This window comes from Lissotriton helveticus, chromosome 1_1, assembly GCF_964261635.1.
Source record: "Lissotriton helveticus chromosome 1_1, aLisHel1.1, whole genome shotgun sequence".
NCBI classification, from domain to species: domain Eukaryota; kingdom Metazoa; phylum Chordata; class Amphibia; order Caudata; family Salamandridae; genus Lissotriton; species Lissotriton helveticus.
The window spans coordinates 112,847,942-112,869,971 of NC_136057.1; the positions used below are offsets into that span (position 1 = coordinate 112,847,942).

General features: G+C 45.8%; 1 protein-coding gene and 1 long non-coding RNA gene across 2 annotated transcripts in view; one reads left to right on the forward strand and one right to left on the reverse strand.

Moving 5' to 3' along the window:
• LOC144763048 (uncharacterized) overlaps window positions 1-17,947 on the forward strand; it is a 28,306-nt gene extending 10,359 nt beyond the window's left edge. The window contains exon 3 of the long non-coding RNA XR_013596164.1: window positions 17,367-17,947. This is a non-coding gene — a long non-coding RNA (uncharacterized LOC144763048). The remainder of the gene's footprint in view (window positions 1-17,366) is intronic.
• Window positions 1-22,030, reverse strand: part of LOC144762767 (uncharacterized) — a 599,563-nt gene that overhangs the window by 79,099 nt on the left and 498,434 nt on the right. The gene's annotated exons all lie outside the window — the stretch shown is intronic.

Genomic DNA, 22,030 nt, shown 5'->3' on the forward strand with positions numbered 1-22,030 from the left:
CCTGCAATCCTCCCACTGCACTTAAGAGATCACTATCATACAGTGGAGTCATTTCAGTCCATTTACCTTCTCAGCCTAAACACTTGGTAGCCTCTCTCCACACACTTACCACTGTTTGGCTACGAGTAGGTAGGGTGCTCTCAAGCTTTCTTCGATAAAAGGGTAACCTCTCTTGCCCATGGCCAATCTATCTACCTGGTAAGCAGGATCCTTACGGTCCGCAAAAACCCAGTTGTTGACTGCCACCAGCTGCGTGACCCAGTAATACTTCTGAATGCTCCGGACCGCCAGTCCACGTTAATGAACTCCCCTCTGCAGCTTACTCAGCATGAAGTGCCACCATCCCACAACAGCAGCCAAAGTTCTCAGACTACCTTTTGAAAGAAAATCTCTAGTGGGATCTTAAAGGACTTTTTTTGCACGATGTACTAGAGGCCCTGGAGGGTGATCACTTAAAATAGGGCGACCCGGCCCAGTAAGGAGTGCCCACTAGTGTGGGGCATCCCTGCGAAGACGATCTAATTTCGGGAGTATGTTCCTGACTGTGGCCCTCTTGTAATAAACACGCCCAAATATTTAATGCCATGTAGTGCCACCCGAACTGTGCAGCCGCAGGGTCCCTGCCACCAGCAGGAATATTAAGGACTTCTTCCAGTTGATCTTATATCCTGAATAATCTCTAAATATGTGAAAAATGTGTAGGATTCGTTCACTCAAGAAGGCTGATTACGTGTCCTACAGCAAAACGTCAGCGTAGGGGGAGATTCTCTCATCCCACTCCTGATCAACTGGAATACCCCATATGAGAGGTCCTTGCGAACCCACTCACGTGAGAAGAGCATAGGAGACAAGGAACATCCCTGTTGGACGGCAAAGACTCGGGAGACTGTATTATTGACGCACATGCACGCTAGAGGGTCCACATACAAGAGCTTGACAGCAACGCCACTGGTTCAGCAAAGGAATCCCCTGTCGCATGTGGTACGCCATTAAGGTGTCGGAGATTTAAGCGCGTTCCCTGGTGTGGCATAACGCCCGATTGATCAGGATGATCCACTGTTACAATTACTGTCCGCAGGCAGATCGCCAAGGCCTACTCAAGGACCTTAGTCTCAAAATTAAGCAGGGAGGTAGGTCTATAAGACCCACACTCAGTTGCTGGTTTGTCATTTTTTGGGATGACCACCACCTCAGACGTTCTTTGGTCCTCTGGGAGACACCCTTATTTTCAGGCAGTCTGAAACCTCCTCTGGAGGCACTTCCTGATTTTATCCATCATGCTTTTATATAATTCTAAGGGGAGCTCATTAGGCCCTGTTGCTTGCCCTGTTTGCAAGGTTCTTATTGTCTTATTTATTTAGTCTACTGTCAGGTCTTGCTCTAGTGCGTCTCGTTCCTCATTTGTTAGCATTGGCAGGGTCAGGTCTTACAGGAAGTCTCTCCCAGTATTTCCGTCCCCTTGTTGTCAATAACCTCAAGGATCCAGTTCCGTCCTTTGTCTCGTCTTTTTAGCCATGTAAGCAACTTATTGGCTTTATCAACGACATCATAGAGACCATGCTGGGTAGCCAGCGCATGAGTGCATGCTATTTTCCATTAGTGCTCTTAATGTGTGCTGCTTCAGTTGATAGTGTAATGGGAGAGAAACTGTTTCCCCACATGCCAAGCGAGCCTCCAGGAAAGCACATTCCCTTTCCTGAGCCTCGCACTTCAATTTACGTTGCTTCAACATTCTCTCAATCAAGGCTTGTGTCTGGTCTTGAATCACTGCCTTGAATTCATCCCATAGCTCGCAAGTTGATTCAACAGGCAGCCCGTTCTCCTTAAAATAGAAGTCTGCTCCATCTCTCATATGAGCTTTGAACGTCTTGTCTTTTAAATATCACAGATCAACCCTTGGGGGTAGCATGAAGTCAACAACCAGACCGTCGAGTTGCACCCCCACCAGCGAATGGTCTGAGGTTCCCCCTGCTATGTGCGTAGCAGCTCTAAAATCATCTTTATGGACAGTCTGGGTGAAAAGATAGTGCAGGCATGTCAGACTACCATGTGCTACAGACAGGTGCGTCCGGTTCTTATACCCTCTTCCCCTCTAGGGGCATTTAGGAGTATCATGAATATAGTATAGGGTCAGTTCTGTCACTTCAGTCACCCCAATGCGTGTATACTCTTGTATACTCTATCGTAAGTGTCTTACCCTTTCACAGGATTAGTCAGTCTTGTCTGGGTCTCTTTCCTGTTTCCCGGCACTTGAATGGCACGCCTGAACACTCGAGAGAGCAGTGACCCACCAGCAGGCTTTTGTGGAGCGCTTTTGTCATGAATATAGTACTGCATTCAGTAGGGCACCCACTCTTTTCTTTGCAGTTGCCTGAAGATCAGCAGTCCCAAGGTAGCAGTCACACCTAGCCTGTCTGTAAGTGCAGCCCCCTCTGGAGGGCCGACCATCAGCAATTGAGCCCACATTGTGGCTGGCTGGACCACAGGCGTAAGCTCAGACAGGGTGTTCGACACTGGAGTAGTTGTAGTCCCTCATGGGCCTCTAACACAGAGTAGTCAGAAATTCAGCAGCTAAAAGCCCAACACAGGCTCTCCAGGAAGTCAGTAGATTCAGACCCTGATGTGTTAGGAATTTGGCAAATGCAACCTTGAACGGGACAGTTGGCAGCACACACTCTCCTACTGGGCCTCAACAATCATGTTATCATAGAGTTTTATTTTCACCCTTAAACTGTTGGGAGAGTCAGTTGTGGGGGTGCGGGGTCCCTCAGACTAGCTGGTCCTGCTGAATGGCTTTCCGACCCGCCCTACATATAACTGGGATGAGTCAGACCTTGCTTCTTCCAGGACCGCCTTGTCCTCCTGCCTGATAGTCAAACTCCCTTCCCTTTCTTACCAGACAGGCAGGCTTCTAGGCAGACTTCTAGGCTCTTCAGGACAGGTACACAGCTTCTCCATTAAGTAATTCAGCCTGCAGGTGATGTCCCTTCAACTTAGATAGACTGTCAGGCTGACACCATCCCTGATGGCACAGCAGGCACCTGAGTACTTTGTAGAGCACTTTATTCGTTGGTAACAGAGGACTTTGAACTGGGGTATACAACAACTGGGGTATACAAGAGGGATAGATGGTCCCACTTGTATACACAACTGGCAGGCAGGAGATGCAGTTTACTCTGTTGCACTCTCACATTGCATTTATGCTACGCACACCAAACCCTAAACACGCACTTGATGTTAGCGCAAAGTCTGGGCACAGGTATTGAAATGGAGCATTACATGGGTGTGTCAGTAGGATGCCACTCCACTGACCACGATGCAAAGATCTCATCAGGCTATTGATCCTTACAACAGGTTGCATTGCCATCACCGCTCTAGCTGTTAAACCCATGACAGTCCTCTGCCTTAAATGAGGGCACACTTGGTGTGACCCTTCAGGTCACAGGGTCGGTCCAAGATCTCATAGTCCCTTGTTAGAAGTTGCACAGTACTGGGGTGGCAGAAAAATCTCATGTAATTGTTTTGTGGTAGATTTATCCCAGTAACGTGCAGTTACAAGTTTGACGCCATGGACTGGGGTGTTGCCACGAGGAACAGATTCTTCTGCCTGTCAAACCACATGCCATTCACTATTTCATAGCGTTTTTCTGCTTTTATTTACCACTTGTTTTAAGCAGGTGGTAGATATATGCAGGTGGTTGGTTGGGGGGGGACGGGTGAAGCAGGGGAGGGAAGAGGAAAGCATATTCTAACAGAGGGAAGAATTGTGTGTTTTCCCCAGTTAGTATTTCAGTTTCAATTTCAAGAATACTTTATCCGGTATAAAAACAATACCATACAAAGTGCATTATTATAAAAAAGAAAGGCATTACAACTGGTAAAAGTTAAATGATAAAATGGGGGTATATGTAAACAATCTCAATAAAGTTTTTTCATGCCTTAAATGTCCGGTTAAGAACGATTTGTACAATAAAAACAGAATCCTGGGCCATTTAGTGCAGCCAACCCTTCTATCACAAGAGATGATCAAGGACAGTTATTCGTCACCTCTAGTATTCCTTAGTCTCACAGCCGATCTCAAGAAGTTTACCATACTAAACAATGTTAGAGGATCTACTGACAGTTTCAAAAACAGTAGTGCCACCTTTACCTGGTTGAATCTGGCTTGCCTTAAAAGCGGTTTTAAAAACAATGTCCTGGGGTACGCATAAAAGGGGCATATTAAAACAAAATGAAGAGTGTCCTGCGGAGACCACTGGTCGCAGCCGCACGGCCCTTTATGTCGATATCTGGTGTGTACCCTACTGGAACTGATAAAATATGGTGCAGGAGATTCAACCTGAATATGGTCATTAAGAATCTGTTGTGTTTATTCTACGTGTTGGACAGGTAAAATTCCATTCTTGGGGTTGATTTGGTTAGCAAGTGGGCTCTTACCGAGGATTTCATCAGTTCTCTGTCCTCCCTTTCCAAAGCTGTTTGCCTTATGAATTCTATCTTTATGATACCCTTGTCTTTAGGTCTGAGTTCAGCAGGTTCATCAAAATACTTAGCATAGCCCAGCCCTTTCAGGGTATCCCTTACATATTTAAGCCAAGGTATCTTTAGTCCCCTATCCAGGGCAATGCAGTCCGTTAGTATTTACCTGCTTAGTGTGGCCTCTGGGTTCGTCCATATTTTAATCCAACAGGTTATGAGTTTGAGTCTTAACCTGTCGCTAATATTAGAGCGGCCTAACTCCTCGTGAACAGTATGGGAAGGCGTGATTTGTGGTACCTGCACAACCCTTCTCAGGAATTTGTTTTCCTCGTTTTGGAGCAACGAGATGTCTCTAAAACCCCATACCTCGCTCCCATACAAGGTCCTAGCACAGCATACTGAGGTGTACAAGTGCATGATTTCCTTTGGTGACCAGCGGCCTAATCTTTTTGCAAAATTCATGATTGAGCCCACCGAGCTAATTTGGGATCTACATTTGTCATTAATCAGTGTTTTGAATCTAAGGTGATAGTCAAATAAAATCCCTAGGTAATTAAATGCCTGCACTTTTTCTAATTTGTGAGACCCGATTGTAAAGATAACATTCTTAGACGGTCTTTTCCCTGTTTCCATAATATAAGTTTTAGTAAGATTGGGTGTTAGGTCTATATCCTCCATGAAGCTGACAAAGCCGTCAACAAGGGACTGTAGTCTCTGAGCTGTGCGGGCCAGGAGTACCGCATCATTCGCGTATAGTAGGACCGGTATGCCTCTCCTACTTATACTTGGACAGTCCACCCCTAAGTCTCCTAGCGCCTTGTCCAATCCATTTATGTATAATGTGAATAGAATCAAAAATACTTTATTCGGTTTTCGTAATTTAGAATAACCATAAAAGTACATAAAAAAAAAACAGTTGATTGTACAATAAAAACAATTTTTTTAAAAGAAGAACAGTATCAATATACATATAAAATACAGTACATGCGGTTTGATGTCTAAATCATTAAAAAGTTAATTATTGCATTTAAGAAATTACACATAAAGTCAACTGTAACAATTTCCAGTTCATAGTAGAGACATATTACTCTCTGCGCTAGTCCTAGATCTTAATACAGATTTCAAAAATCTAGCTAGCTGGTTTGATGTGACCTCATCCTCCAAATATTGCAATCGGAGGAAAGCTGGGCGACATCTGCGTAAATTAATTAATTTTAGTATCGGAATTAACCATCGTTTTCTTTGGGCCGAATAAAATTTACAAAATAGGACAACATGGATGGTTGTTTGAGTTGATGTTTCATCACATGGGCATAAGAGTAATCTTCTTGACCAATCATTTGTTCTAGGATAGGTGACAAAATGATGGAAAATATTAAACCGGAACCTAGTTAATAATAGCCTTTCATAGGATGTTAAATTGAAAGTTCAAGTTCAAGTTCAAGTTCAGGCATTTATAAAGCGCACTACTCACCCAGAGGGTCTCAAGGCGCTAGGGGGAGGGGATCACTGTTTATCGAATAGCCAAGTTTTCAGTTCTTTTCTGAAGGAGATGTGATTCTGAGTAAGGCGGAGGTGGGTGGGGAGTGAGTTCCAGGTCTTGGCAGCCAAGAAGGAGAAGGATCTGCCACCCATGGTGGTTTTTCGGATGCGCAGGACTGCGGCGAGGGCTTGATTGAATGATCTTAGTTGGCGGGTGGGATAGTAGAAGGACAGTCGGGTGTTGAGGCATTCGGGTCCTAGATTATAAAGGGCCTTGTGTGCGTGGGTAAGAAGGCGGAAAGTGATTCTTTTGTTGACGGGAAGCCAGTGGAGGTTTTTTAAGTGACCGGTGATGTGTTCTTGGCGAGGGATGTCTAATATGAGTCTCGCTGATGCGTTTTGAATGCGCTGGAGCTAGTTAGATACGGCTGGATAAGCAAGGACGTTTGAACCATTATAGAGTGCTGTACACTCTTTTTTCTGACCCCACTGCTGAGGCACAGCTGTTCTAGGTGGGTCAGACAGGTTAGCTTAAATGATTTCCTTGACAATCCTGCGATCTGTGTGGGGTTATTAAAATAGTCCACCATTCCTAGATCATCAAGAAATTTCTGACATAAGCAATCCAACCTATCCTGTGCACTTTTTCAAGTGAAAGACAATCCAAGATGAGATTTTGTGAAAAATATGTTTCTGTGGATGTTCATATGCGATGCCACAACATGAGGGGCTGGATTGCTATCAAATCTGTCAGAAATGGGAGTCCTAACTCCATGTGGCAAGAGTAAGTTGAAGAGCCCTGAGGCAGCGCAAGGAGATATCTCAAAAAGGTGTTTTCCACTCTTTGTATTGGTTCCACCTTCACGTAGCCCCATAGATTACGGTGGATATGCATTTTACCTTGTAGATGTTTAGTAACTCAGTTGGAGGCCGCTTACCCAGTCTGCGTGAAAAACTAATTAAGACCGCAGTTGCTCTTGTATATGACAACTTCCTTGCGTCAATGGCCTGTTTCCATGTCTGTTTATTATCTATAGCAATACCCAAATATGGATACGTAATCGCTGATTCCAGCTTAATACTGTCTAGGAAAATTGCTTTGGACCGTTGTTGAGTGTTTCCTAAGGTCATTACAAATGTTTTTTTTATATTCATTTTTAGGTCCAGAGCGGCCATAAATATTTGATACCTGTCAAGGGCATTTTGGAGTTCCCGGGAAGTACGGGCTAGAATGACCGCATTTGTGGTAAGTCCTGGCACCCTTTCACCATGGCTCGCTCAAGGGCATTGGTGTAGAGAGTAAAAAAGAAGGGTGCCAGGACACATCCCCGCCTTACTACCCGCCGTACTTCGAACGACGCGGTCAACTGTCCACACACACCGTACCTAACTCGTGGAATTGGCTCCTGAGTAAAGTACACGTATGAAATCCAGTATGACAGGTTCTACCCCCATGTCCTGCATGACTGACCATAGCTTGTTGTGGCTAACGCAGTCGAACGCTGCTGATAAATCAACGTATACTAGGTTGAGACACCCGCCCTTCGCAGACGCATACTTCCCCGCTAATAGTGTTAGATTCAGGACCTGTTCAGTGGTACCTAAGCCCTCACGAAAGCCAAATTGGAGGTCTGATAGTACCGAATTTTCTTCTGCCGAAAGTTGGAGTCTCTCTAGGATGATGCGGCCCGCCACCTTCCCCAGAGAGTCCAACAATGATATTGGTCGGTAACATAAAGGGGATTGCCTGTCACGCTCTTTAAAAATTGGTACTAGTATACTAGCGGATCATGTGGTAAGCAAACCGACCATACAAGATGCTTCCAGTACCCAAACTAAAATGGGGGCCCGGAGTTCCATATTCAATTTAAATAGGTCTACAGGGACTCCTTCCGGGTCTGGTGCTTTACTGGTCCTACTTGCTGCTAATGCAGACTCCACTTCCTTTAAGGTAATGTCAAGATGTATTGGGAAGGGAGTGGGATTGATCTTATTATTGCTATCCCCCATCGCAGTTTTTTGGAGAAGCTTTTCATTTTCGGGTAAATCAAAGATCGGGGCAATATGGTTAACTCAGGTTTGTTCATCAATTGCTACATCCACTGCTGGATTGGAATGAGTGTCCGCTAGAAAAGGTGACTTGACTATGGCCCAAAAGGTGGTATTGTCATTTATGGCACAGCTTTTATGGAGTTCTTCCCACAGCTCGTCTTTTAATTCCTTTTTCCTTAGTTTTAATACACAGTTATATTCCTTTCTGAGGTGTGAGATTTCATTTTTATCCCTTACCGGTCGTTGAAGAGCCCGTTTCAGTTTGGAATGGGCTTTGGTGCACCATGTGTTAAACCACCCGTTTGATTTTACAGTCTTTGATCTTACATTGGCCGTCAGGGCTTCTTTAGCTGCTTGGTTGATTAACTGAAAATCATCCAGAACCAGCTGGTGGTTACTTGTGTCATCTAGACTTTTTTTAATGGCTCCAAGGGAGTTGGTCACTATATTAGTTGTAATTTGTAGTGGGCCTATTTTTCCCCATTTAAGGGTATAGCCATTTAGTCGGTTTATCGACAGATTTGTCTGCACCAAAAACTCCAATAAATTCCCTCTATCTACAGATGGTGGCAAAGATAGAGTTATGCTGTTTGGATAATGGTCGCTTAGTGCGATATCGTGTGTTAGAAATTTTAATAGCCTGGGGGACGAAGATGTAGTGACCTATATGTAGTCTATAGTGCTAGAGGATCCTCTCCCATTATAGGTGTTTGTTAGGGAAATTGGAGGCTGCACAAGTTCATTTGCTAAGCCCATTTCAAGATCGAAGATTTTTTCATTCAGGAAATTTCCCATCAGGGTATGATTGAAGTGGGTAAGTGGATTATCGTTTTCGTCCTCAATGCCACACAATCCGTCAGCACTATATCCACAGATATATTGATTAAAATCCCCACCCCCTATTATATCTAGGTCCTTCCTTACTTTTCTTTTTAGTTCTACCAGACTGGTATAGATCTCGGTTAGTACATTTATGACCTCATCTGCAGCGAGGTTATTGTAGAAATTAACAAGGGCTATGGGGGTAGTTTTATTTATGTTTAAGGTTATAATTTGATAGTTAGATGCTACCTTAGATACATCGATTTTCAATGACCTTATAGTATTGGAGACGAAAATGACCAGTCCGCCCTTTGCTCTTCCAGAAATCGAAGGCAAAGCCATAGAGTAAAAACTTTTATAGCCCTCAATATGGATCTGGGTAGTTAGCCATGTCTCCTGAAGACATATGATGTTAAATTTGCTAATAAAATGTATCCAAAATTCATTATTTGCTTTGGATTTCAAGCCTGCGATATTCCAAAAAAGCAACCGTAGCTCGGCCCTATCAATGTGTTCAGTTTTAGAGGGCCCTTCTGGGGTCACAGTGGAACTACCTACAGGATCCTGTCTGAGTTTAGGTTCCACCATGCTTTCATGAAATTGGTCCTCCTGATAATGTTATATCTTTTGGGTCTCTAATAGGGAGTCAGTTTTGTTCTTCCAATCCCGATAGTGGGGTAAATCGATTTACTGTGGGAAACATCTGTTAGAGATCATGTCTCTTACAATTCTCAAGTGAATGGGAAAATGGCATACAGGTTAAAGGGGGATAGAAAAAAAGCCCAGGGGAAGTATGTTAATTTCACCTCTGACAAAGTAACTTCTTGACAGCTCATAATGAATTCAGTTTACTACCCTAGGTGATCCAAAGTTAAGCACAATACAATCGCCAGGACATGATCTTGGGCCAGAACCCACCCACTGCACCCTTCTTGCCATTTTAAAATCTCTGAATAGTGCCTCATCTAGACCTATTTTTGAACCTATCCAATGTAGGGCTTTATTTCTAAGCGATTCCCATCCCTCTTCATCTGAGGTAGATTTACGTGGGACGTTTGTCAGCACCACAACAAAAGGTGTTGCTGCCGGTGGAAGATTCAAAATTTCATCTGGCCTTAGTTTGTTCGTAATCTGATTATCGGGCGTTGATGAGAGAATCTGTTGTAAGCGAGGGGGAAGCGCGGGGGTACCTGATAGAATAGTATCTGTGGTTGCCTCAGCAGAATTATTGACCTTTCCACAAGCTTTAATTTGGGAAGGTTTAGATGACTGAGTCTTTGGTCTTAAACTAGAACTTGTTTGGTTTGACGTATGTTCTCATTTCCTTCTTGGCTTATAGTTTGATTACTTTGTGGGGAGTAAATATTTTTATTAAGCAGCCCTGAGTAAGAGGATAGCGTATGCTCAATTTGACTCAGTCTGTTTTCCATTTGGCCCAGCCTTAACCTAAGATACATAACCAGCCTTTCTAGTACTATAGTAAGGGACTTAATATCGTTATTTACACCAGCACAGCCCTTGTTGTGTGCACCCTGAGTTTGTGTCGATGTTTTAGATATCCCTCCTTTCTGCTTTCCTTGCTTGGTGTGTTTCTTTCTAGGGTTTACTGCTTCTATATCGCTGTCTGGAGGAGGGGGATGTGTGCTTGTGATGCTTAGGGGGTTCGCATGGAGCGTATTGGCCTGATGACCCGGATGTTTCTGTTTTTTTTGTGGGGGTTGTTCGATAGAATCTGAATCGCCTAAAGTGATTCTATCATCGTTTTGCTGGACACAACCATTTACAAAGGGTTTTGTTGGTACTATCTGTCTTTGGTTCGATGACTAGGCCGATGGATTAAGTTCCAAAGAATTTGCATTTATCTGTTCCTCAGCTGTACTAATCTGATTTTCTAGGGCGGCCATTGCTCCCGTTAGGTAGCTTGGCAGTGTTTTTTGTGTATCCGCAACGGCCCTCCTCCCGTCCTTAGCATTGGGGCTGACATGCTTCCTTTTTTGCCATCCCTATGCTCTCTAGGTATGGTCCTACCGTCACAAATTACAATTGGGGTAAGGTACAGGAAATAAGTATTAGCCAAGGGGAATGGCCCAGCCCAGCCCCGGTCGGCCACTGACGGGCACAGATGGGCCCGAACTTGGCCCAGGCTTAGCCCGGCGCGGCACGCGCGTGGTCCCGTGACGCGGGGCTGTGCTCGATTTTAAACGCCTCCAGGCGTGGGAATGGCGATGGCGGCTTCCGCAGCAAAGGAGCCTGCGGGTTGTGGTCCCCCTCCGCACTGCGGCTGCGAAAGAATGGAGGCTGCGGCGGCGGGAGGGAGATGGCCAGCGGCAAGGGCAGGCAGCAAGGTCAGTGTCCAAATGCCCCCAACAGTCTAAAAACAAACACCCGCTCCACCGGGGCTGTGCTCGATTTTAAACGCCTCTAGGCGTGGGAATGGCGATGGCGGCTTCCGTCGCGAAGGAGCCTGGGGGTTGTGGTCCCCCTCCGCACTGCGGCCGCGAAAGAATGGAGGCTGCGGCGGCAGGAGGGAGACGGCCAGCGGCAAGGGCAGGCAGCAAGGTCAGTGTCTAAATGCCCCCAACAGTCTAAAAACAAACGCCCGCTCCACCGGGGCTGTGCTCGATTTTAAACGCCTCCAGGTGCGGGAATGGCGATGGCGGCTTCCGTCGCGAAGGAGCTTGGGGGTTGTGGTCCCCCTCCTCACTGCGGCCGCGAAAGAATGGAGGCTGCGGCGGCCGGAGGGAGACGGCCAGCGGCAAATGGCAGGCAGCAAGGTCAGTGTCCAAATGCCCCCAACAGTCTAAAAACAAACGCCCGCTCCACCGGGGCTGTGCTCGATTTTAAACGCCTCCAGGCGCGGGAATGGCGATGGCGGCTTTTGCCGCGAAGGAGCCTGGGGGTTGTGGTCCCCCTCCGCACTGCGGCCGGGAAAGAATGGAGGATGGGGCGGCGGGAGGGTGATGGCCAGCGGCAAGGCCCAGCAGCAAGGTCAGTGTCCAAATGCCCCCAACAGTCTAAAAACAAACACCCGCTCCACCGGGGCTGTGCTCGATTTTAAACGCCTCCAGGCGCGGGAATGGTGATGGCGGCTTCCGCCATGAAGGAGCCTGGGGGTTGTGGTCCCCCTCCGCACTGCAGCCGCGAAAGAATGGAGGCTGCGGCGGCAAGAGGGAGACGGCCAGTGGCAAGGGCAGGCAGCAAGGTCAGTGTCCAAATGCCCCCAACAGTCTAAAAACAAACGTGTGAATAGAAAAGGCGCCAGGATACATCCCTGCCTCACACCTCTTGAACAAGGGAAGTGATTAGTTGTGTTCCCCTCTTCATTAAATCTGACCTGTGCAGCGGTGTTCTGGTGGAGCACTCTCAAGATATTTATCACGCATGGGTCAACACCGAGCTGCCCCAAACATTCCCATAGTTTCCTCTGATTAACCCGGTCAAAGTCTGCTGTCAGGTCCAAGTACACCGTCCCCTTACTTGCCACGGTGTACTTGGCCACCAGGTGGTATAGATTAAGGCATTGGTCCGTTGTGGATCGGCCATTTCTAAACCCATACTGAGTGTCCGAAAAGATGTCATGTTCATCCGCCCAATCTGTCAGCCGGTTAAGGATAACCCTTCCCAGGACTTTCACAGTCAAGTCTATTAACGAGATCGGACGGTAACATTGTGGGTCGCTCCTTTTCCCCTTTTTAAAAATCGGGACTATAGTGGCCAAGGACCATGACCTGGGCATCCCTGCTTCCACGGCTGTACTAAGAATTCTTGTGATTATAGGGGCCCGAGGTATGCCTGGCTCTTAAAGACATCTGGTGGGATCCCATCGGGGCCTGGGGCCTTGTTACAGGTCAGCCCGTCTATTCCTGCTTTGATCTCTACCAGGGAAAAGATGATCTGCATGCTGATTGCGTTTTCTACATCTGGGCTCATTGAGTCTTCCGAGCCAGCATAATTGTAAAGGCCTTTAAAATGCTCCTCCCACAATTCTGGGAGAATATGACAGACCACTTTTGGTTTATTTGATTCCTGGAAGCAAGGATCGTTAATTACTCTCCAGAATTCATTTGTATCCCTGCGCTCTGCAGCATCTTTTAGTGTCTCCCATGCCTGATTCTGAAGCCTGGTCTTACGCTGTTTATGGCCCTTTTATAATGTGCCCTGCACTCTACCACTTTTTTTGGGGATGGTTTTAAGTGCTAGCTTCAGTTCTCTCTGAGCCAGGGTGCATTCATGGTCAAACCATCTAGGGAGCAGTGGGTCAGGTTTTATCTTTTTGCCCCTCAGTAACCCGTCGGTATGCTGCGCTGTGCTCTCAAATGCGCTGATCAGATCAATCCCCTCCACTGCTGGGTCTAAGCATTTCCAAATCTGGCTTTCCGACTTGGTGAATAGCGTTCTGTAAAACGCTTCCCCATCTATGTTCTTCCATCTCAATCTCCAGCCGTGATCAGTGGCTTGAACTAAGCCACTAGATTTCCCTTGAACGGGCTCAGTCATTGGGTTAGTATCCCTGATGGATAATGCCAGTGGGTTATGGTCACTGAAAACGCTGACCTCTATGCTGACATTCGTAACCCTTCGTTTAAGTGTGTTAGTTTCAAATATATAGTCAATTATAGTATCCCTTCCCCTACCTTTAAAGGTTGGGATGACTGTGTTATTTTCCCCCATTTTGACAAGATCCATCGTGGGTATGAGGGCGTGTGAACCCAGGATCTTGCTTAATTCCCTGCCCTCTTTTGTGTGTTCTAAATGCCAACCCTTATTAGTTGGGCATGAATCCCATTCTCCCCTGTCCCATTTCAGGAATGGGCATGGTTGGCAGTTGAAATCGCCCACCAAGATCAGCTGGGAGGATGCGTCCCCTGCCTCCTGTATACCAGCCAGCCTGTTATGTAGCTCCCCCAGTGTTAACGTGGTTTTTCCCACCACCATTGCATTGTAGAAGTTAATAAAAATTAATTTTAGTCCCTTTTTGCAGTACCTAATTCCCTGCATGGATTCCGAGTTCCAGCCCAAGTGTTCCCAAGTCCCTTGCATACTCCACATAAATAATTAGGCCGCCCTTAGCGCTTTCCATGGTGGTTTTGCGTGCCGGGACAAAAAACATTTTATATCCTTCTAAGTGAGGGGCAGTGATGTTGATTTCCCAGGTTTCCTGAAGGCAGATGATATGAAATTTCCTGATAAAATCTAGCCATTCTTTATTTTGTATTTTAGCCGATAATCCTGCAATGTTCCAAGAGACCGCTCTAATCTCGCTGGTTGTAAGGTTATCCATGCTATTCCCCTTGGTGCCCTTCCCTAATGTTAAAAGTGTCTCCGGCCGCCTTGCCAACAGTTCATTTCCCTCCCTCCACGCTTCCCCACACCCTTCCAGAGAGGTTGGGTTACTTGCCTCTGTTGTATATACCATTCCCTTTGCTTCAGTCCTGAGCGGGCTCTCCTGAATTATCGCTTCTTCAGGTCCCTCCCCTTCCCCCTGTCAATCTAATTCGTCCATTGTAAATGCATTAGCAAGTGGCACATATCTCTTGGTTACTGGTTTGGACCAGTCTTCTCATTCCGGAGTGTTCATTCGCCGCCTATAGAATGCATTACCTACTTCTCTGGCTGTGTCCCTGTAAAAAAAACTCAGGGGCAGCATTTTGATGCAGGAGCCACCTTCTACCTCATTGGGGCTCCACTGCCTTGAGGAGCGCAACTCCCGAACTAGCTCTGGGTATCTAAAATTTACAATTACACAATCTCCCGCGAACTTCTTCTTACTAGCTCCTATCCAAGCCACCCTCCGTGCCATGAGAATGTGCCTATGACGGAATGTACTTACGTTCATGTTTTTGACCATCCAGTGTGCTGCCTTGTTAATCAGGGTTCTTGTTGTTTCTTCTCTATCCTGGCTACATGTTGGAACCCCTGTCAGTACTATAGTGTAGGGACAGGATGCCGGCGGTAGATCCAAGGTCTGTAGACCCTGGGTACTACGTGCATGGTCAGATGAGATTGGGATTGGAATAGTGACAGTCTTTCTCTCCCCTTTATGTGTGGTAGCTGTACAGGGATTGGAAGTATTACTTGGCCCTGAGCTTAATTGGTTCCTAGTCTTTTCCCTTTGTCCCTCCTTGGCTACCTCGTTCCCACCTATACGCTTGCCAACGTTAGAGTTCCCCTTCCCTATTCCCTCATTGCTGTTAACTGGCTCCAGGCAAGGCAAGGACCCTGTCCTCTCATCCGCCGCCCTTACACTAGTCACGGTGGGTTGTCCCCTTTCTTGATCTAGTATCCTGCATATTTTCCCCTCTAATCTATTTATTTCTTCGAGCACTGGCCCTAGTTGTGCGACTAAAAGTGATTCCAGCTTTAACTCTAGAGCCGTAACAATTCCCTGGGACCAATCCACTCCTCCACAATTTGGGCAACTTTGACATGCTGTGCTCGCGGTCCCCCCCCATCTTTGTTAGTCTTGTCCCCCCTTTCCGTTTGGTTGTAATTTTGGGTCTTGTTGTGTTTGACCCTCCCTTAGCTGAGTTACCAGTAGCCCTGAAGACAACTGGGGGGGCAACTATAGGGGCGGAGTTTGTAGTGAGTAGGAACTTTTTGGAGCGTGTCACCACTTCCCTAACTGACCCTTGTGAGGAATCTGATTCACCCACATCCAATGTTACTAGGGCTATCCCTTCCCCCAATCCACTCATCTCCAGTGACCCTGAGGGGATGGCCGCATGCCCATTTCTTTCGCCCATAGGTGTTTGTACTAGGTTTGAATCGCTTCCCGTCTGCTCATTTGATTTGGCTAACTCGCCAACCCCTTGTTCTAGCGAGTTGGTGTGAACTTGTGCCTTAGTGCATTGAGTAGATGTAGTGTGCACAGTGTTTGCTTGATCTGAGGGGGTGTCAACTCTGGGGGAGGGGCAAGCCGCTAATTTGCCCAAAGAGGATAGTATCCGTGCAATCAAGGTGTCCAAGGACAATCGCTTTTCAGTCAACTGTATTTCATGTGTGAGAAGGGACTCTGCTCTCAATATAAAAGCGTCCAGGGTCCCCTTCACTCCTCCCCCCACCCTAGTCTGTGTGGGTTTACAGTTCGCCATACTCGGGTCTAGAAAGAATCCTAGCTTTACTCCAATGACAAGAAGCAGTATCTTTAGTAATCTCTCCACGGACAAATGAGCTGTCAATCAGTTGCACTTCCGGAGGCTGCTAGATGTCTGTCCCTCCTGGAACGTTTGACAACAATAGGCAGATCCCATGGAGAGTCTTAAGGGGCTGGCCCGGCCCAGCCTCCTATGGCCCCGAATGGCTACAGATGGCCGGCCCTTTGCCCGGGCTTAGCCCGTGCCTCCCGCGCGCGTCCCGCGACGCGGAGGGAGCTCCGCTCCTTTGAGCGCCTCCGGGAGCGGAAGTGGGTGGAGGTGGGCGGGGTGATGCAGCAGAGAGAGTTCTGGGGGCTGTAGTCTCCTCCCTCTGTGGCTGCGTGGTGTTTCTGGCAGCGGCGGCGGGGGAGACCAGCAGCCGATGGCCTACAGTGTTGGCGGCGCGTCAATGCAGGTAGGAGGTCGCCAGTGATCGAGTGTTTGCCCCAAAGAGATTAGAAACAGAAGCTCCCGCTCCCTCGAGGGAGCGCCGCTCCTTTGAGCGCCTCAAAACGCGGAAGTGGGCGGAGGTGGGCGTGGTGATGCAGCAGAGAGAGTTCTGGGGGCTGTAGTCTCCCCTCTCAGCGGCCGCGTGGTGTTTCTGGCAGCGGCGGCGGGGGAGACCAGCAGCCGATGGCCCACAGTGTTGGTGGCGCGTCAATGCAGGTAGGAGGTCGCCAGTGATCGAGTGTTTGCCCCAAAGAGATTAGAAACAGAAGCTCCCCCAGTTAGTAAAAAACAGCATACGTCTTGGCTGCTTCTGCTGCACCCAGAGCCTTGTGGGTCTTTTCTGTCTAATTTTACTGTCTGGAAAAAAATGTTGTCCTGTTGGCCTAACAACTGATAATCAGGTGGAATAAAATGAACACATGAAAGTACTCCTTAATTTCATTGCCCTTGATTCATACTCTGGACCATAGTTGAGGGATAGGTCTAGGCATAGTCCTCACAATACACAATAGATGTGCGTGCGGCAGAGGCCAGAGCTCAAAAGTCAGGATACCAGATACAAGTAGGTGGTAACTCAGGGCAGGGGGAAACGCCTGTTGTCCGTAGAGGGGAAATTCCCATCCTAGAAATCTACATTAAAAATTCATTAATAGTATTCTATTTTAAATATCTGTTTGGTGCCAGTCCATGTGACTTTAATTTCTGCTTTTGGGATTCTATGTTACAAGTCCATAGGGTAAATGTATCCTTTGTGAGCTTAATAAAATGTTGGAAATTCTACAAATCCTCACTCTTACATCCAAGTACTCTCAGGCTACCATTCTACACTCTTCTCTGTCTGAAGAATAGCACAACTTTTTCAAAATTCTGCAATTCTGCATTGATATGGCTTGCAAATAATTTTTGGGGAAATTTACATGTATTAACTATTTAATTTTAATACTATAGGTGATTGAAATTACGGACGGAAAAGCAAGATTTAGCACCAGCCAACTGAATGTTAGTGCCATAAGGAGGATTATTTTGAAAAACATCCAGCATTCTAAGTTTAAACAATTTCCAAAATCTAGGTGTGGAGAGGAAGTAAGAGCTGAGGAAAGTTCTATGCCTGTAAGTCTCTAATTCTGCATTTCATTAACCCAGAGCAAAGTCATATATGTCCACACAGCATCAGAAATAATGCCAGAAAAACCAATCACCACATCTTCATCTGAAATATTATCAGAAAGACAAATTGCCTCAGCATGACAGAATAACGTTCATCTAAAGCACGCATGACCTAAAGCATCATGTAATTCCAGAGTGGCAGCACACACTGCATAAAAGAACGATATAACAAAAGGTTTCTTCTACAAACCATCAAAGAAAAGACACTGAAAGAAGACTCCGAAGCTGACACGCTAACAACCAAAAGATTGGAAAATCACCTTTGTTTAACAACCGTTTTTAACCAGTTACGCAAGTTTGAGACTATCTGCCTCGGGATATAACACCTCGACCCACTCTGCTCACTCTGGCGAAAAACTTAAAAATTCACCACTTTATTGTGCTCATGACCATCTCAGATTGTTTCCTTTTTATTGTGTACTGTTCTGTAATTGTATGTAAATCGCCTCAACATTATCTGTTGTGCAGGAGTGATATATAAAACTGTTAAATATAAAAATGGATTAAGAGCGCACCGTTGCTCTATAGCTAATGTAAATAAATCCTCGTCTTCAGAACTACAATCCTTAACCTTACACCAAACATAGAAAGGGTAAAAGGAACTGATGTTCTGCGACTGGTGAGCCACAATATTACTGTGCATGTTCTAATGTTCTCAGTTACTGCCATTACGCCAGTGCAAAAAGGTACTTCTCAGTTTAATCATTAAATATCAGACTAACACCTTATCACTGCATTGCTAAGAACCTATACAAATAGATTTGAGAAAAACTTCAGTCACAAAATAAGTTGTTGCCGGAGAGGCTATAACCAAAAGACTGTTATCTGCTATAACATTTCGACAGGTTTTAAAGGGCTGCATTCAGACATATTTTGCTCAATTCAAGTGTTAAGAAGATTACACACAATTTCTTTTAGAGATAAATGCTGAACATTATCTAAACAAGCCCGATTCTAAAATCGGGTTCACTCTTACCGTGGCATATAAGCAAGAGAAAACTAAATGTAGAGATATTAACTCTAGGACTACACCTTATAAATACACGGGCTGTGAGAACAAATTCAGTGTTAAAACCCGCCTCAATCAAAGCAAAATAACCCAAGTTGGGGAAAAAAGTTACCTGTGCCAAAAAAGATTCAGCCATAAATCTCATCTCACTGAATTTGAGAGAATGCACACTGGGAAAAACCTCTCTCAGTGCTCTGAATGCCAAAAAAGTTTCAGAGATAAATATTATCTCACTGAGCATATGAGAATCCACACTGGGGAAAAGCCTTATCAGTGCTGTGAATGCCAGAAAAGGTTTAGCTTAAAAGCGAGTCTGTATCGACATGTGAGATTCAGCCATAAATCACATCTCACTGAATTTGAGAGAATGCACACTGGGAAAAACCTCTCTCAGTGCTCTGAATGCCAACAAAGTTTCAGAGATAAATCTTATCTCACTGAGCATATGAGAATCCACACAGGGGAAAAACCTTATCAGTGCCCTGAATGCCAGAAAAGGTTTAGTTTAAAAGCGAGTCTATATCGACATGTATTAACCCACTCTGTGGAAAAACCTTACCAGTGCTCTGAATGCCAGAAATATTTCAGTGAAAAAAGAGACCTTACTGTACATACAAGGACTCACACTGGGGAAAAACCTTATCAGTGCTCTGAATGCCAGAAAAGGTTTTGTAAAAAACAAAGTCTTTCTCAACATGTATTAACCCACACTGGGGAAAAACCTTATCAGTGCTCTGAATGCCAGAAAAGGTTTTGGACAAAAAAAAATCTTTCAAAACATGTATTAACCCACACTGGGGAAAAACCTTATCAGTGCACGGATTGCCAGAAATGTTTCAGAACCAAAACCTGTCTCACTCGGCATAGAATAACTCACACTGGAGAGAAACCTTATCAGTGCTCGGAATGCCAGAAATGTTTCATTGACAAAAACACTCTCACTCATCATATAAGAACCCACACTGGGGAGAAACCTTTTCAGTGCTCTGAATGCCAGAAATGTTTCAGTGTAAAATTCAGACTCACTGAACATACAAGAATCCACACTGGGGTAAAACCTTATCAGTGCTCTGAATGCCAGAAAAGTTTTTGTAAAAAGCAAAGTCTTTCTCAACATGCAATAACCCATTCTGTGGAACAACCTTATCAGTGCTCTGAATGCCAGAAATGTTTCATTGAAAAACGCTATCTCATTCTGCATATAAAAAAGCACACTGGGGAAAAACCTTATCAGTGCTCTGAATGCCAGGAATGTTTCAGTATAAAAAGTAATCTCACACGGCACATGAGAATCCACACTGTGGAAAAACCTTATCAGTGCTCTGAATGCCCAAAAGATTTCAAACGTAAATCACTTCTAACTGCACATGTGAGAGTCCACACTGGGGAAAAACCTTATCAGTGCTCAGAATGCTCGAAATGTTTCAGTGACAAAGGAAGTCTTTCTCGACATACAAGAACCCACACTGGGGAAAAACCTTATCAGTGCATTGAATGCCACAAATGTTTCAGTGAAAAAGTCAAGCTCACTCACCATATAAGAACCCACACTGGGGAAAATCCTTATCCATGCTCTGAATGTCAGAAATGTTTCAAAAACAAACTCCGTCTCACTCTGCATATACGAACCCACACTGGGGAAAAACCTTATCAGTGCTCTGAATGCCCAAAAGGTTTCAAACTTAAATCACTTCTAACTGAACATGTGAGATTCCACACCGGGGAAAAACCTTATCAGTGCTCTGAATGCCCAAAAGATTTCAAACTTAAATCACTTCTAACTGCACATGTGAGATTCCACACTGGGGAAACACCTTATCAGTGCTCTGAATGCCAGAAATGTTTCAGTGAAAAAAGAATACTCACTCGGCATACAAGAACCCACACTGGGGAAAAACCTTATCAGTGCATTGAATGCCACAAATGTTTCAGTGAAAAAACCAAGCTCACTCACCATATAAGAACCCACACTGGGGAAAAACCTTATCAGTGCTCCGAATGCCAAAAATATTTCAGCCGTAAATCTAATCTCACTGCACATGTGAGAATCCACACTGGGGTCAAAACATTATCAGTGCTCTAAATGTCAGAAAAGAATCAGAGGTAGAGATGGTTACATGCAACATAAGAAAACACACCATCAAAAATACTTCAGGACTCCAAGTGCCAGAAAAGCATCAAATTTAAACTCAATCTCACTCTACATGAGCAGACACACACAGGGAAAAACATTACCTATGCTGTGAATGCCAGAAATTCCTATTTGATAGGTACAGCCTCACTAGGTTAGTATCTCCACGTACGCCTGGACAGAACAGCAGATAGCGCGCTGCAGGGCGAACTAGCTGCCAAAGCAATTGTGTTTTAAAATTCCCGTTTTTCTATTTTGTTTAATTTAATTTGTTCTTACCCTGTTTTTACTCGCGCCGAGCAGTCCCTCCACCTGCACTATAACTGTAACTAGCACCGCGCTTTGGCCGGTCCCTCGAGTCACCTCACGCTTTTGGCGGCCATCTTGGGGGTAGACTTGGACGCCTGGCGGCGCCATTTGGGTTAGCAGACCAGCTGTCACAAGGACACGCTGACCTGCATATAAGGTGGGCATGTTAGGCGGGCTCTTTTGTTAGTATCTCCCCGTACGCCAGGACAAAACAGCAGATAGCGCGCTGCAGGGCAAACTAGCTGCCAAGGCGATTGTGTTTTAAAATTCCCGTTTTTCTATTTTGTTTAATTTAATTTGTTCTTACCCTGTTTTTACTCGCGCCGAGCAGTCCCTCCACCTGCACTATAATTGTAACTAGCACCGCGCTTTGGCGGGTCCCTCGAGTCACCTCACACTTTTGGCGGCCATCTTGGGGGTAGACTTGGACACCTGGTGGCGCCATTTGGGTTAGCAGACCAGCTGTCACAAGGACACCCTGACCTGCATATAAAGCTGCCCCTATTACTCGCAGCGCTTGCGCGCAGCATTTGCGCCGTAGTAACGCCGGAGTCACGCCAGAGTCCAGCCCGTCCGCGCTAAGGACGGGCTAATAGGGCGGGAGACTCCGGTCCTTGGCTGTATCCGATATGTCTCTGGCAGGTCCTTTGTATTCTTACCAGGATCTCACCCGTCTGAGACCTGCACGACTACCATGCCATTTTTCTTGCTCTCCGGAGTCTCTTCGAGACGCTTTCTACTGCAACTGTTCGAACATCTGTGGTAAGCTCTCGACAGTTTGCTCTACTCCCCCTGTCCTTGCCACTTCTTCTACGTTGCCTCCCCTGAAAAATTCGGGCTTTCTGATTAACACTAGATCTCTAATGAAAAATAACATCGCTTTTCGTGATTTTGTCACAGCAAGAAAGCCCATATGGGTGTTCCTTACCGAAACCTGGGCCACTGAGTCCTCTGGTCCTGACTTGGTAGAGGCTGTGCCGGAAGGATATTCTCTAT